We start from the raw sequence: 16,476 nt of genomic DNA, 5'->3' as shown, positions 1-16,476 counted from the left end.
TCTTGAATTAACCTAGGGAAGATCCCACCTACACTTGATTAGAAAACTATCTGTGGTATCAACTTAGAAAACTTCTTGCAAATTATCTTAATTGGCTCTGATCTGTGCTCACTAATCTGATCCCAATATTATTGCCTTAAGTTATATGATTCATATCCTTGCAATAATTTAACATTCAAATCAGAGTACAATAAGGGAAAGAAATATTTGAGTGTTCTTATCTTTGTGCTTAATGTTTCCCTATCTTTTTGATGTTGTCAAAAAGGGGGAGAAATATCTAATTATATGCTATATACTCAGAATGCTTTATTACTTTGAATTGAATACAAATCAGCTTAAAATTTAAATATGTTGATTGTGTTAAGCTGATTAAATCTAAAGCATAGCTGATTAAATCTAAAGCATTATCATGAAGTATGTTTTTAAATATATATGTTTTCTACTTCATGCAACTTAGCTATGTATTACTTCTAGAAATCAATATCTTTTATATTGCATATACTCCAAGTTTTGTCATCATCAAAAAGGGGGAGATTGATGACCCAAAGATTGATTCATAGATTGATTTTGATGATCACAAAACCTTGAAGTATAGATACTAATGTTTATGTTGCAAGGAGAAAGATATTTATTTTGCAAGGAACATAGCAAGTTGGAAGAACACAAGAAGGCCTCCAAAGCTCTCAAGTTGGAAGAAAGCTACAATTTATTGGCCCAAAGTTTAAAGTTCAAAGGATTCAAATTGGAGGAGTAAAATCAAAAGAAAAATTCAAAAGAACAGTCTTCGAGTCGACTCCAGTGGAATTCGAGTCGACTCCGGAGAAGTATGAGTCGACTCCGGAAAAGTATGAGTCGACTCCTAGGAGTCACAGGCAGAAAAGTCAGAGAGCAGTTTTCGGGTCTGAGATTCGAGTCGACTCCAGTGGAACGCGAGACGACTCCGATGGTTGGTAGGTCGACTCCAAAGAAAGCAAGAGTCGACTCTCAGCGGAACACAAGGAAAAAGTCAGAGAGCATTTTTTGGACTCTGAGATTCGAGTCGACTCCCGCATTGCACGAGTTGACTCCGAGACTCCGCGACCATCAACAGACAGAAAACCAAGTAGCCTCTGAGATTCGAGTCGACTCCCAGACAGCTCGAGTCGACTCCAGGGCAGCGCTACACCAAGATGGCAGAAGGCTGTGTTTCGCAAACTGAGAGCCGAGTCGACTCCAAGAAAGTTCGAGTCGACTCCAAGACTGGACGAGCCAAAAGACAGAGGATCGGGAGTTCGGGCTCTGAGATTCGAGTCGACTCCCAGGACAGTCGAGTCGACTCGAGAGGACAAAATTCAAAATTGGATCCACGGACTTCAGTGGATGAGCCGACTCCGAAATTGCCAGGTCAGTTCCAGAAGCCGAGTCGACTCCCAGTCAAGGCATGCACTTTAATTCAAATTTGGAATAGTGGCCGAGTCGTCTCCAGTAAAGCACGAGCCGACTCCTGCAACAGGCGAGTCGACTCCTGATCGCGCGAGTCGACTCCGATCCCAACGGTAACATTGTCAGGAAATGCAGACTGTGTCCAACGGCTCTTTTTCTTGTCTCTAACGGCTATATTCTTGTTTCCACGCCATCTAAAGCTATAAAAACAAGAAGAGAGCTAGGGGAGAACTCATGGAAGTAGGAGAACACATTTAGGGAAGAGATTCCAAGGGAAATCTCCCATAAGCACAATAAGGGCCATTCAAAGTGAAATAGAGAGAAGAAGAGCTTCCAAGTGTATTCCAAAGCTTCCTCACCATCCGTGTGCTGCCGCGGTGATCTTCTACTTCGTGCCAAATCAGAAGAGGGTCAAGTAAAGAAGAAGTCGAGCTCCTCCATCTTCAAAACTCGTTTGAGGGCTTCTCTTTACTTTATTTGTTTACATTGTTATATTTGCTTGTTTAAGAAGCTTTGATTTGTTTTTATCCTTTGTTTTAATATCTTGTAACTTGATTCAATCAAGGGATTGAATCAAGGGGTTAAAGGTTTGTTGGTAAGCCAAAGGGAAAACCAACAGGGTTTAAGGTTTGTTGGTGAGCCAAGGGGAAAACCAACGGGGTTTAGGTTTGTTGGTGAGCCGAGGGTAAAACCAACGTGTAAGGGTTTGATTGTGAGCCCGGGAAAACAATCGGAGTGGTTCTAGTCGGTGAGCCTGGGAAAACCGACCGAGTTCGTTGTGCGCTCGTAAAACAACAAGTTGGGTTGTGAGCTTGTAAAACAACCGGCTGTAATCTGTAGGATTATAGTGGAATTCCCAAGAGGTCTTGGGGAGTGGATGTAGGTGCTGGGATGCACCGAACCACTATATTTTTGTTGTGTTTGTGATGCTCTTTGTTGACTGACCTCCTCACTCACTTACTTAGATATTAAGCTTGCTTAACTCTTCTTCGTGCATCCTTTAGTTGCAAGCATAATCAATTTACTCAATCATTAAATTGAATAGCATACTAGGGCAAAATTAGACTAATCTTTTATTGAACCCACTGCTTAATAGTTGATTAGATTAGAATCATACTCTTGCTAAGGTTAAGCTTCACTAAGCATCCATACAACTTAGCATAATTAATCTAAAAGATTAGAAGTAGTTTAAAAGTTTTAAAAGACCCAATTCACCCCCCCCTCTTGGGTTGTCACCTTGGGCAACAAGTGGTATCAGAGCAGGTGCATATCATCATCTTATTAATTAATCACCAATGATACATGGCTCAAATTCTCAACTCTTGAGAATATATATCATCATCTTATTAATTCCTTGGACGATTCATAGACACATAAACACTATGAATGAAAAAGATGCCCATTTATTATTCAATAATAATAAAGTCAAGTACAAATTTATGTCCTAGAATTAATAATGTGTCCGCCAGATTGGCTTCTAGGGCATACATCTAACAATTTAAGGGGAGGAGGTCGCCCTCAAGGATGGTGGTAGACCGGGCGATGCTGCTTGCAAGGGAGGTTATTAGGGCGGCTGCGGTAGTCACTTCTGGGTTGGTTAGGGACATCTGGGATGCTCATCACGCTGTTTCAGCGCCACGGTTTGCCCTTGTTTCTTGGGCACCTCCATCCGTTGGCTATCTCAAAGTGAACTTTGACGGCAGCAGGTCTGTGGATGGTATGTGTGGAGGGGTCGGATTTGTGATCGGAGACCATCTCGGTAGGATGATAGTAGCAGGAGGGCGGCGCACGCCAGGACTTACAGTGGTTGGAGCAGAGTTGCAGGCAGCCTGGGAGTGTATATCCTATGCGAGGCAGGTACTCGGAGCCGAGCGGTGTGTACCTCGAGAGTGATTCATCGGTGGTGATTGATTGGATTCGGCCAGTGGATCGGTTTGGGGATGGTCACCCCCTCATCCGAGAGTCCCATAGGATGACTCAGATGATTGCTGACTTTCAGGCGGTATATGTGTTTAGGGAGGCGAACCGGGCAGCAGACTGGATCGCCTTTTTTATCATCCGGCATTTCGGTGGTTTGCTTTGGACGTCTGCATCAGACTTTCCTCCACAATTGTATTTTTTAGTTGCCTGTGATTTGGAGGGCTGTACTCACATTCGGGCTATGGGATGAGTAGCCGATTAAAAAAAAAAAAAAAAAAGCGCTCTCGCCTGAAGTCCTCCTACTCCTCTCCCTGGCCGACTCCAGAAGAGGAAGGGAAAACGAAGAACACCAAGAGATGGATCCTGATTTCTTCTAACCCTAACCCGAAATGCACCCGAAAAGGGGATCCCTCCTTTCCCTCCTCTTCATCCTCGCCTTCGCCATCATCTTCCTCTACTCCTACCATTACCACTCCTCCCTCCATTTCTCCCACTCCCAAAACCCTAACCTTAACCCTAACCCTCAGCGCTTCACCATCACCAATCAAGCTCCTCACCTTCGACCGCATCGACTCCCTCCGCCGCTGCCTCCGCTCCCTCTCCGCCGCCGACTACGGCGGCGACCGGGTGAGCCTCCACGTCTTCGTCGACCACTTCCGGGCCATCGACCCCGCGAACGAGTCCGCCCTGCTGGACCGGAAGCTGGAGGAATCGCGCCGGATCTTGGATCTCGTCGATGGCTTCAGTTGGCCCCATGGAGAGAAGCTCGTGCATTACCGGACGGCCAATGTCGGGCTTCAAGCTCAGTGGCTGGAAGCCTGGTGGCCGAAGTCGGACGACGACTTCGCCTTTGTGGTGGAGGATGATCTGGAGCTGTCGCCGCTGTACTATAAGTTCTTGAAAGAATTGATTTTGAAGTATTATTATGATCGGTCGAACTATAGCCCTTTAATCTATGGGGCATCATTGCAGCGGCCACGGTTTGTAGCAGGTATGGCTACCATTCTCTATTTCTAGATCTCTATTCTCTTTGGTATATGCCAATAATATGTCTTTGTGATGTTTCATTTATGTTCCTAGATCAAGTGAGTGTGGAATTGAATGGCAGTTTTGAATCGGAGTTATTGTATGTTGATTTTGTTGAGTAATATGAACAGTGCTGGTACCAAGCTGGAATAGAAAGGAAGAAAATGGCATTACGTAGGCAGAAGGATGGCATTAGGTTGACAGCTGGTTGGGATAACATGAGAAACTAAAACTTAATGCAGCCGAGGATTAGAACGATATTTACATTACAAGGTCATGGTAATAAGGTTAAGAGGAATCGGCTGACAGGTTGCATGGGATCATATAATGTTATTGTTTACTGTCTAGTAGGTTTTTCGATTCTAAGATTGCATGTAATGTTTATGGGCTCCAGTTTTTACGTGTCTCCTTTTCTCACTGTACCCATAAGCAGTGAATTCAACCATTCATTTGGTACATATATGAATTGCTCTTGTGAAAGACTTGAGAAAAGCATATTTGCAAAGGGTTTGATATTGTGCTAGCATTGGCCATTTGATTGGATGCTTTTTTAATTAATATTTCACATGATAACACATTTCTTTGAAAGTTCTCAACTGTAATCCATTTTTGTCAGTTTGCACATTTCTTCTAAAATATCATGTATTTTCAAAAGTTATTTGGATTTCATCTGAAATGTGCAAAATATGGTTATCATAAGTTGATAGGTTGTTAGCTACCACACATGGTCCTGTACTTTACATTCCACGCTGCTCAGTTAGTTTAAGACATATATTTAGCACGTCTCAATTTGTCAAGCTTTAAAAGTTCCTCATATGGCGGAGATACCATTTCATGAAAACATTAATTAATCATTTTTCAGTTTACTAAATGACCATATTATGCAAAGACAATGAAACCTATATTTTTGATTATATACTTAGACATGAATTCATTTAGTAGATAATGTTCAAATTTTGTCTGTGGGCCAACTGTGCCTTGAATCTGAAGTTATAATCCTTGATAGCTTTACAGCACTGCTAGCTGCTTTAACCTCTTATATTGCTAACTGTACATTGGAATAATTCTGAATGATTGTTCTTGCTGAAATGAAATATATCCAATGCTTTTGAGAGTTTGGGTTACTACTACCTACTTAATATGTGGATCTCAATTTTGGATGCCCAGAATTTGTGTTATTATGAAACTCTTCCCAATGCTTTAACTATGATTTTTGCGACACTTAAAAGAATTTTAGTGGGACATTCAGAGCATAGAATAAGCAACCAGTGCAATTTCTCATCCTATTGGCATGATCCAGTTACCATCAGTAAGCAACTTCCATGTTAGTGATTTCTCCTAGTTTCCATCAATAATAGATTAATAATGCAAACTAAATCCTGTGGAGGATCATGTTTGAGCTAGACATATCAGTGTTGGTGCTAATGATATTACTACCTAGTGCCGATAGCTTATTATCACATAATTTTTAATGATTTGATGTAATTTAATATTTTTAAGTCATCCATTTGTTTTATGTATACATTCAATATTGCTACAATATTTTTATGCTCTATTATTTTGGTTAAGCCATATTTGTCATTGTGCCAGGCCTATAGTGACTCTGCACTGTTGGGTTTGTGTATTCATTTTCCCTATTTTAAGTGAAAAAAATGACATTTGAAAGCTATTGTGAATGCCTAAACTTACACTGTTCAAGGCTAAACTAACCTCATCAAACACAGAATGTTGTACATGTTTCATATATTCTTGTTTGTACCATAACTTGCATATCTAGTTCATATGGTATTTTCTTTGCCTACAAATGACCATAAATCATACTCCACAAGGAGATTTTAATTGTTTATTATAAAGGAGGAGCCAAAAATTCCACCCTAGCTTGATTCCCTTCTATTACAATCCACTCAAGCTGCTGCTTAGTGATCTATAGCATGAATGAGTGAATAGCATACAATGTTACTGAAAATCTATTCTAAGTCAACTTTGCTTATAATATCTGCTTCTGAAGCGATTTCAATTCCTTGTATCATACCTTTTGTTAAACTTCCATGGTCCTTATATCAGACCTTGCTTTTTTTTCCCCCTCTCCTTGTTGAGGCTGCTTTAATGCCTGAAGGAATCTTTAAGAGTTACTCCCTGGTTGCCCAAAGCTTGAACTTCATGACCAAGGGGATTGGCTCAGTACTTGGGAACTTTTGTTTTAGGATTCTTTGAAAGCCCTTTATATTCCTTGGTTGTAATGTTGACACTACAATTAGAGTTCACAATTACAAGTAGGATTAGTAGATCTATAAGAAATTTCTCTGTTGAAAAATAATGTGTTGGCTGTCTGAAATCTATGATAGAAGAGATTTGGAAAAGGAAGATTCAGAGAGATGTTGGGCATGAGGAAAATTTATTGCAAAGTAGGTTAAACTGCAGTTAGTAAAAGAAGGTTCATGGTTTTGAAATAGAGTTTATATATGCTTTTATTTCGGATTTGTGTTGATATTGCTGTCAAACAAGAGACCTGACAGTGAGGAGCTTGTGTTCAGTTTGAAATTTTGCTTGGATTAGTCTTGCTTGATTAGTAAATGAGCTAAACTAGAGCTGAGCCTGGCTTGTTTGAGCTTGCTAGATTAGAACTTAAAATATGAATAAACAAATCATTAGGATATATTTTTTATTATATTTTTGTATTTTCACCATCAGTTTGAGATATACCTGTGTACTTATGAAAGCCTCAAGGGGTCTCAGGCTCTTGATAGGTCTCATAAGTGAGATGCCTGCAAATGGCTTGAGTTTGCCTCAAGCTTGGTTTGATTATAAAACAAGTTGAACTGACCTTGTTTACACCTAAGTCTAGATTGATTTTTCCAAACAAAAGAGAAAGAAGAAAGAAAAGTGTAAGAAGAAGAGGAGAAGCATGAATGGAGACAGTGGAGACAGCTAAAATAGTTTGCCATCTAATGTTATAAACAAGAAAATCTGTCATCTAATTCTAAAAGGTTCAGATTCCAGAGCTCCTTTGAACTGAGCTTATTGAGACCAGAATACTAATTTTTTATAAAAAATTTTGCAATACTAATTTGAAGAGTGATCCTGATGAAGACTTTCTTAATCTAAGTTGTAACCACTATAAGCCTTTTGAAGAGTAACTATGTCAATATTGGACTCATGAAGATATTCTTAGTGAATTTGTATTCAGCTAACTTCCTAACCGTTTAAAATCCCAATTCAGCATTATGAAGAGTTCTTAAGAAATTTAACAACAAAAGTTGCAGAAGGCTCTCTTCCTTATTTTTAATAAGGATTCTTGTCGTATGGGCACCCATTCTGCTGTTCTCATTCCTCATATGAAAACATCCTGCCCGCTTATCTATGGCATGATTCTAAAAATTATTGGGCAGGGCACCATAGATTATAGACCAGGCTTTTTGTATAGAAATTTCATTGTGCATTTAGAAATGAGCCTTGTCCCTAATCATTATCATATTTCATTAATTTCACTAACTGAACAATACTTCAAAAACATTAGAAAACCTTAAACTTATTTACAATAAATTCAAGTATTCGCTAAATTGTCATCAACTTATGGAGGATAATATCTGATTGAAACAGTCATGAAAAGTTCTCATAATTTCCATGACTACTTTGATCTAAGAAGCTAATTGCATATGTGTGGAATGTTCATGCTAGTTATGATTGTTCTGAGAAGATAAGTTTTATCGGGTGCCAATTCTTTTGTCCTTTTAAATCTCATTACATATGGATCTTTTTAACTGCATGATTTGCCGGTATTCATGTTTTAGATTGCACAGATATGATGAACCTAAATATCTTGTTTATTACCATAGGTGCATTAAGAATTCCCTAGATCTGCAGAAAATAAAGCTGCTAAACTAAATATAGGATCCCCTATACTAGTGCTAAATTGCAAATTATGTTTTGTCCTAACAGTTTGCCCCAAATTTTATATGGCTAGTGCAACAATTCAATATCATGCTTTAGTTTTCTATAATCCCTAGAGGTGTATCAATGAAGGTCTCCAATTGGAAGTCTGAATGCTTGGATATTAGGGTGACTCCTTATCTAGGCAGTGGCGCAATTCCTCTAGTCATATTTGATCAAAGACCTTTTATTCTTTTTGGGTCTAATGGCTTTTGTATTGTTTCTAGGGCATTCTTTCTGCTAGTTGAAATCAAAATATAGGTCCGTCAGTTTGTTTTTTGCTATCAAAAGCTAACTGTAATTATTCTTGGAAATTTAGGAGTTCAGAACAGCAGTACACTCCATAATAATATGATTACAGGCCACTTTACAGGAGTTTTATAGTACTATGTTTGGTTAATTTGAGAAGGGAACTACTATAGTAAGTGATTTATGTTGTTTTCACAATTTCATTAAGATTCATTTTGACTGAAAATAGTGTTTAGAAGTCTTAATATGGTTATACATGTATGAGAAAGTTTTGAAGTTCTTAGGATTGTGTGATATATGTATTTTGTAAAATTTTTTTAATGTGTATGATGAGGGAGCCTAATTTTGTTTCTGTGGCTGAGTATTTGGTAAGTTGAAAGGACTTCTTTTTAAACTCAGGTTACCCAGGTTACAGTGTCAATTTTTAATTAAGAATTGGACCTTATGAATAAAGGCTCTCTTGTATGCTTAATCCACTGATCAATTGATATTAAATAAACTTTAGCAAGTTATTTTTTAGCCTTCTCTTTTCTTCAATTTTTTGACTTTGTTTCATTCATTCTCTTACATTATTATTTATAAGATCTGCTGAATCAATCTTTAGAGTGCTAAGGGCAATTTTATATCAGGCGATATGTTCTATCTATTTCAATTTTGATTCTGAAAGAATGATCTCTCTTCTGAGGAGATGTTGGATTTGACTACAAGAATATGTGACTTAAACTTCTTAATCTTAAAGCATGTGTGGATGTACTTTTTTATTTGCCACTTCATTCTTAAAGTAGCTTTTGCAATCAGCAGATGACCAAAATTCTTGAATTTATCTGAGTTCTTTGATAGTTGGCATAGGAATTTCTTTAATATATGATATATCAGTGATGTACAAAATGAATTTTGTTATCCAGCTATTTGGAGAAAATAGTGTATATTGTAGCAAATCCCACTATAATAGTTTGAGGCTTGCCTAACTTGATTAAGTTGCAATGGGGTGAATGAAGCTGCTGCTGTTTTAAAAGATAGGCACCTTGGCTTGGCTGCCTAGGCAGCAACTTCTAGGTGGACGCTTGAATATTTTGCATTATGTTCGAGCATGTAGGATGAAAGTGATTTATGAATTAGTATTTCATGCTCCAAGACCATACCTCCATCGAATTATTTTCTTTATTGAATATAACGTTTCCTTTATTGAATTATAACTATTTTGTCAGATTTCTCCTTATACTAGTTATTTTTTATGATCTATTGCCAGCCACTCCTTGACCTTGGGGTGTGTGCCTAGGCACCAGGCGGACTTGGTGTCCTGCTTGCCTCTTACAGTTGTTAAAAATGTTGGAAGTTGCTCATGCTTAGGGAATATATAACCATGAATACAATGGCCTTGAATTAGAGGGCCTCATCTGTTTTTTTTGAACCAGATGATTCATACAATTCTAGTATGGATACATCCAAAATGGTCAAAATACGGTATATCCTGGAGCGCACTAGGCAACTCACTCCCTAACCCAATGGGTGTTTTCGGAGTGGTTGGCCACATACGAGGCCATCCAGTCTGCAGCCCGTTGGTCTCTCTGTAGACATGCTTAGCCTGGAAGGCCACCCCACCATAGACTATGGCTCGGCTATCTTGGATCAAAGGGTGACACTTGCCCCCATCGCCAACAATCCACCGAACCCATCCAATGACCGTAGCCGAATCCCCCTTAAGCAGTGCCACACTAGCCTGCATACACAACGAGCATAACCTAGACCAGCCCATGTCGCCCTCACGAGGGCCTCATCTTTTGCATGGGATAGATACTTATCATTTTTAGAAGCTATGATTTGCAATTTGATTTTGCAGGCAAAATGTAATAAAATTAACAACTTTGATAGGGTATTTCTCCCTTTCAAAATAAAAAGTTGTCAGGTTGTCATGGTATCTACTACAGCAGATATATGAAAGAGTAAATCTTTGCCAATTTTATGAATGGTATTAACTAATCAATTGGGGCCTAAAACTTTAGCTATTTGGAAAGGGTCAACAATGTTTCAGGCTTACAATGTATATAAGATTGATTTTAATTATATTTTGCAAACTTACTACAGGTTCCCCTATCAATTTATTTATGATTCCCATTGTGATATTAATGCTTTAGGTACTGGTGCTTATTGGGACCTGTAACTCATTGACTTTGTAATTAAATAGGAAAGCATGGAACAAACTATGGTTGGACAGTGAAACACGCCTTTTCCTATACCAGATGGTTGGCACATGGGGTCTGTGAGAACCAGCCCATATACAGTGGGCTAATGGGCCAAGTCCAACGTGGCCGGCCCATCTGGAGACCCAGAGGCGGTGATTGCCAGCTGAGGCGGTTACAACCGCCTGACACCACTCTCCTCTCTTCCGACCAAGGAGTATAAACACTCATGGATTCCTCAGTGTGGGACTCAATGGACTACCCTCTCACTACCCCTCACTCTCTCCTCCTGCTACAAAGAACTGGATCGGGAGCGGCGGCGCTGGAGGAGGAGGTATCTCCACCTCAACACCGTCGCCGAATCGCCGGAAGAAACATCACAGCGCCGTTCTAGAGCTAGGTTAGTCTTGATTTCTTTTTCCTTGTATCATTCATACTTCATTCAAGTAGGATCTAGTCTAGCCGTGAAACAAAAATCAAAAAGGGGAAAATGAAATAGAACAGATCGAAGAGTGAAGAGAAGGAAGAAGATGAGGAGGAGGAAAGGGGGAGATTCAACCTGCAGTGTTCGGCCTCTGAGCCTACATTGACACGATCGGCCACGGTCGTGGCCCCGACCGTTGATGGCCGAAGATCCTTCTCCTCCCGATCATCTTCTTTCCTTATTGGCCAAACCCTAACTGAGCATATCTAGATTTGGTAGCAGAGAATATGGCCGCCGGTGGAGGGGTTCTCCTCCCCCTCTGCTGCAACAGACTCGGAGAACTGTTGGCTCGGCCGTAGCCGCCATTGGTCTCGGCGAGGGTTGCGGCAAGGCCGAGGGGCTCTCCTCTCTCTTGGGTGACTGGTTTCAGAGACCTTGTTCCTCAGAAGGGGGGAACAGAAGAAGAAGGGGGAAGATGAAGAGGATGGGGGGCTGGCCGCTACAGGCCGAGCCACGGGCGATGTTGGCCGGCCGCCGGCACCGCCGACCTCAGAACCGTCTCCCTCCCAAGCACTCCATCGAGCCTCCTAGCTTCAAGGGGGGAAGAGGAGAAGAGGAGGAGATCGGGACGGAAAGAAGAAAGGAGGAGAAGAAGGTTTGGGAAGGGAGGAGAAGAGAAGAAAAAGAAAGAAAAAGAGAGAAAAGAAAAGAAAAGAAAAAGAAAAAAAAAAAGAAAAGAAAAGAAGAAAGAAAAATAAGATAAAAATTGCTGTGGGCCGAATTGGGCCTGATTCCAATGGTGGGCTTCATATGAATCGGGCTTTAAAGGCCCGAAGCCGAGCTGGGCCCTGGTCCGAGCCCAATATTCTTAAACCCAGGATTAAACTGAACCAATATGCAATTGACCCATGCCTGAACCAGTAGTTGGGTCAGAACTGAACCAATATGCAATTGACCCAGACCTGAACCAGTAGTTGGGTCAGAACTGAACCAGTATGCAATTGACCCAGACCTGAACCAGAAATTGGGTCAGACCTGAATCAGTATGTAATTGACTCAGATCTGAACCAGAAATTTGGTCAGATCTGAACCGGTATGCAATGGACCTAGACCTGAATCAGAAATGGAATCAAATCCGAACCAGGAAGTAGATTAGATCAGAACTAGAAATTGAATTGGGCCATGGGCCTGAACCAGAAATTGAATTAGGCTACGGACCCGATAATAAAATTGAGTCCTATGGATGGGCTGTAAATGACTTTAAGATTATAAATAAATAGAATTTAAATGTGCAAGTGACATGTAATTTAATGATCTTGCTAGGTATTGGAGAATTGGCATTTGGTGAGCAAATAAATGTAAATAACCTGTCTTAATTTTATTATGGATCATGTATCATGTTTTATAAGATGAAAAAGTATTATTTATGAAATTGGAATTGTGTATATGAATTGTGGAAAAAGTAACCCTGATATAATCTTATGTTTTATCAAATACTTGTGACTACTTGATTATGAAATTGTATATGATTATTTATGTTTTCACAAAATTAGGATCAAGCATGTGTTAGCAAATGATTACATGATTTTGGATCATGAATATTATTATATTATATACATATGATTATGATGATGTAGAAAGATGCATAGAAAAATAAAGTTTTCAGCATGATCATGAGTTCTATTTAGTATGATGCCATTATTCACTTTCCAATGTATCTATGAGAAAAGATTTATGAAAAGCTGGATATGTTTTAAGAACTCTCAGATCACTATGCACGATCCCCGCCAGTGGGTAATAGTAACTAGGCATATGACACCCGCCAGTGGGTAAAAGTAACTTGTCTTTACGACACCCGCCAGTGGGTAAAAGTAACTTGTCTTTACGACCCCCGCCAGTGGGTAATAGTAACTGGAAGATGACCCTGCAGTGGTAAAGGCCTTGCTGTGGGAATAAGAGCGGCCATAGCTACACTACCATCTGAGAGTATGAATTTCAAAGTATGGAATAATGGCAAAAGTTTTATGATGCATAATCATACTTATGAAGTTGCATGAATGGACTTGCATAGTTTTATGACTGGTTGGATTATATGAAATGTTTATTACAAGCACAGATTTCAAAGCATGAATAATAACAGTACAGATTTCAAAGCATGAATAATGATAAGTATGGCTTTCAAAGCAAGAATAATGATGAGTACGGATTTTAAAGCATGGAATAAAGACAAAAGGTTTACGTCTGGTTTGATTATAGAAAATGCTTTCTTTGTTGAAACCGTTAGTTTTTTAAAATAATGCACTAGTATGAAAAATATTATGCTTGATCTTATAAGATTATGCATGGTTACTTACTAAGCTTTATAGCTCACACCCAGTTAATTTATATTCTTACAGATGAATAGGAGATGCTAGAAGCAAGGAGCGCGACATGCTTCAAGGTTATGGGGAAAAAATGAAATATTAAATGTTGCTATTTTTAGATGCTTTGTAATCAATCTTTACTGATGAAACATTTGATGACATTCAAGAATATAGTTGTTCATAATTGATTTGAAGTTTTAAAGTGGCTGCTTGTTATTGTATGCTTAACTTTGCAATAGCACGGCCGTGTCATGATCCGAATTCGGGGCGTGACAGGGTCAACTTCTTTTCCCAAGACCATGGAAAGAATTTCGCTTGTGGTATGATATTCACAAAGCCAAAGGCATTAAACCAATACTGCAGGGCATGGTAATTTTATTTATTTTGATATGAAAAGAATAATTAGAACATTCAGTAAAGTTTTGAAAAAAGGGGTCCTTATTTGCATGTTAGTTTTGCTCGCATATGATTTATATATTCCATTTCAGATACTTTGCGATTGCCTTCTCTATGCATTATGTGACGTCTTGTACAGTATCTCTTATCTTGTTTCCTTGCCCCATTTTCAGGTAACAACAGGATGGTACAAAAGATGGGTGATAGAATATGGACTCCATGGTTCATCAAATATATTCATTCCCGAGGATACTACAATATTTACACAAATTTTCTGCATGAAAGAGCCCTGAGCATCTCTTACAGGGATGCAGGTGTAAATTATGGGAAAACAGCTGGTCCTGATTCCAAATTACTGGACAAGAACTCGATTGATTTTGATCTCTGGGAACTGCAGCCCCTGAAAAATTTAAAATGGTACGATTTCTGCTTCAGAGAAGTGCATCTTGGTAGAATTGTCAGGAGGTATGAGGAACTTGAATCTGTTCTGCGCTCTTTCAAGGAACAGAAAACTATTATACTGGTAAGTTTATACCGGACGGTACAGAGGATTGCAAGAAACTTGATTTGCCATCTTGAGAGCGTGGGTTTGCAGAACTTCATTCTTATCAGTGATGATTCAGCGATTCTCATTGACCTTGCCCAGAGAGGATCTGTGATCGATGCAAATCTATTGATGAGCAGCATTGGAAGCGACAAATCAAATGATTTTGAACATTCTGACATGAATTTGATGAAGGAGATCTGGGTTAAAGCCAATGTTGTTAAAAAGATTCTGGAACTGGGATTCAATTTATGGGTGCTTGATTGGAATATAATTCCAATTAGTAATCCATTATTGGAGTTACCAGATCCATCCTATGATTTTTTTGCTGCTAAAAATGTTGGGCTAATGTACATGAAGAGCTCTCCATCTTCCCTAAAAGTTTGGGTTGCTGATTTTATTTCTAATGTGGCAGCAGTGGGGAAGTCTTTGTTAGGTAGTAATTCCTTATCGTTGGAACAGAAGAATTTTTTGTACTTTGCTACGAAAGCTTTGGAAGACAAGGGTGATGTACGGTTGTGGCAGTTGGATGAATTGTCCATTGGTGTAAGATTAGGTTATGATGCTATGAACCTCGGCTCTGGACAGCAGGAAGATGTTTTTCTGGTCTCCGGTGATGTCATTGACTTCAGTTCAGAGAGAGCTTGAGAACCTAGAAATGTGGTTGATTGATGGCGATTCTTCATGTGTTGCTGTTTTTTGCCACCAATGATAAATGAAAAGCAATACAGAATTCTTTTTTTCTCTTTCTTTTGTCAGGTATGAAAGATATTTGGGATTTCTTTTTTTGAGATTCCCAAATATTACATGCATTGTGATTTCTTGTAAAATATGACTGGCAGATTGAATTGCAATCGGTAATTTTGAATTCATCATAGCTTATGGATGTCAGATTGCCTCCAGATATTTTCTGAGAACCATGTACTGTGAAAAAAGGCCTTGGAACCCTTATATCTTGGATGAAAGCTGCATTCATTTTTCTTTTAGAAATGAGGTTGATATATCACCATCTAGGTTCAAAGTCGGGATGTCTCTCTGGGTAATAAGGTGAACTTCTCTCCGGGTGGTTTGCTTACATGAGAGTTTGAAGGCGAGTTTTTACCACCAGGAGAGAAGTTCACCTTCTTTAGAGGCTCACAATAGTTCTTGAATTTTCCCCCTTTTTTCCCTTTTCTTGGCAAACCAGATTGATTACTTGGCTCGGTGATCAGTGTGGTGTATGGAAACCACATGGTGAATAAATAAGATGTCCATAAGCTGGCATGGGGTTGTATCCCTCCATTACATTCTATACTACTGAGCAAAGTCGTAGTGATTGGAACAGTATTACTTGATACCTTCTTTAATAGACGAGCTGTTTTAGATTGTATGATATTGTGATTGTCATGCTTGCCTGCAACAATAACTTGAGGATCTTCTTATAATCCAAATCCCCGGTGTATGACACGTCTGTACTCTAGCTTTTGAATCGCGCTTGAGAACTATGCAATGCATAAAGTGTTGGGTTATAAGTGCTGCATAACCTCTTGCAATCGAAATAGGCTGCAATTGAGCAGTTGTAGGGTGAGAAGCCAGGTTGTGAGTAGCAATATCCAACCCATCTGGAAATCTTATCTATTGGTTCATTATTCAAGTATAAAGTAAAAAAAATAAACAAAAACAATCTTGAACTACAACAACTGACCATATATGTATTGAAATAAAGGAGGAGGATTTTCAATGCAAGATATAGAAGTATCTTTCTCCATGGGACCTATGCTTGTTAATCTATGGTTTGAATCTTTAGCACGTCTGATTGGCATCGACTGCTCAAAATTTGGTAACTTTAACTTTGTTAACCATATATGAATTGGTTTTGGTCTACACTCGTCAAGTTTTGAACCTCGCACACATCTGCCATTATACCGCATTGTTGTTTCCAACTTAATTACTTAATAACAGTAATTCAACCACTTTTAATTTTTACTGTTTGAAAAATCATATGATTAACTTGTGTTTGAATTTACTCCCATAGAGTTGCAA

At 39.1% G+C, this 16,476-nt stretch overlaps 1 pseudogene across 1 annotated transcript; it reads left to right on the top strand.

The window, feature by feature from the left end:
- The first annotated feature begins 3,582 nt into the window (after nt 1-3,582).
- On the top strand, nt 3,583-15,198 carry LOC103698003 (uncharacterized; annotated as a pseudogene). The gene is made up of 4 exons (XR_015974501.2): nt 3,583-4,333; nt 10,733-10,801; nt 13,790-13,883; nt 14,084-15,198. The product of XR_015974501.2 is annotated as an uncharacterized LOC103698003 (transcript).
- Nucleotides 15,199-16,476: the final 1,278 nt, after the last annotated feature.

Source organism: Phoenix dactylifera, chromosome 17 (genome assembly GCF_051530095.1).
Source record: "Phoenix dactylifera cultivar Ajwa chromosome 17, Ajwa_hap1_PhDact_Kaust_v1.1, whole genome shotgun sequence".
NCBI classification, from domain to species: Eukaryota; Viridiplantae; Streptophyta; class Magnoliopsida; order Arecales; family Arecaceae; genus Phoenix; species Phoenix dactylifera.
This window is presented reverse-complemented; position numbering and strand designations above follow the sequence as displayed.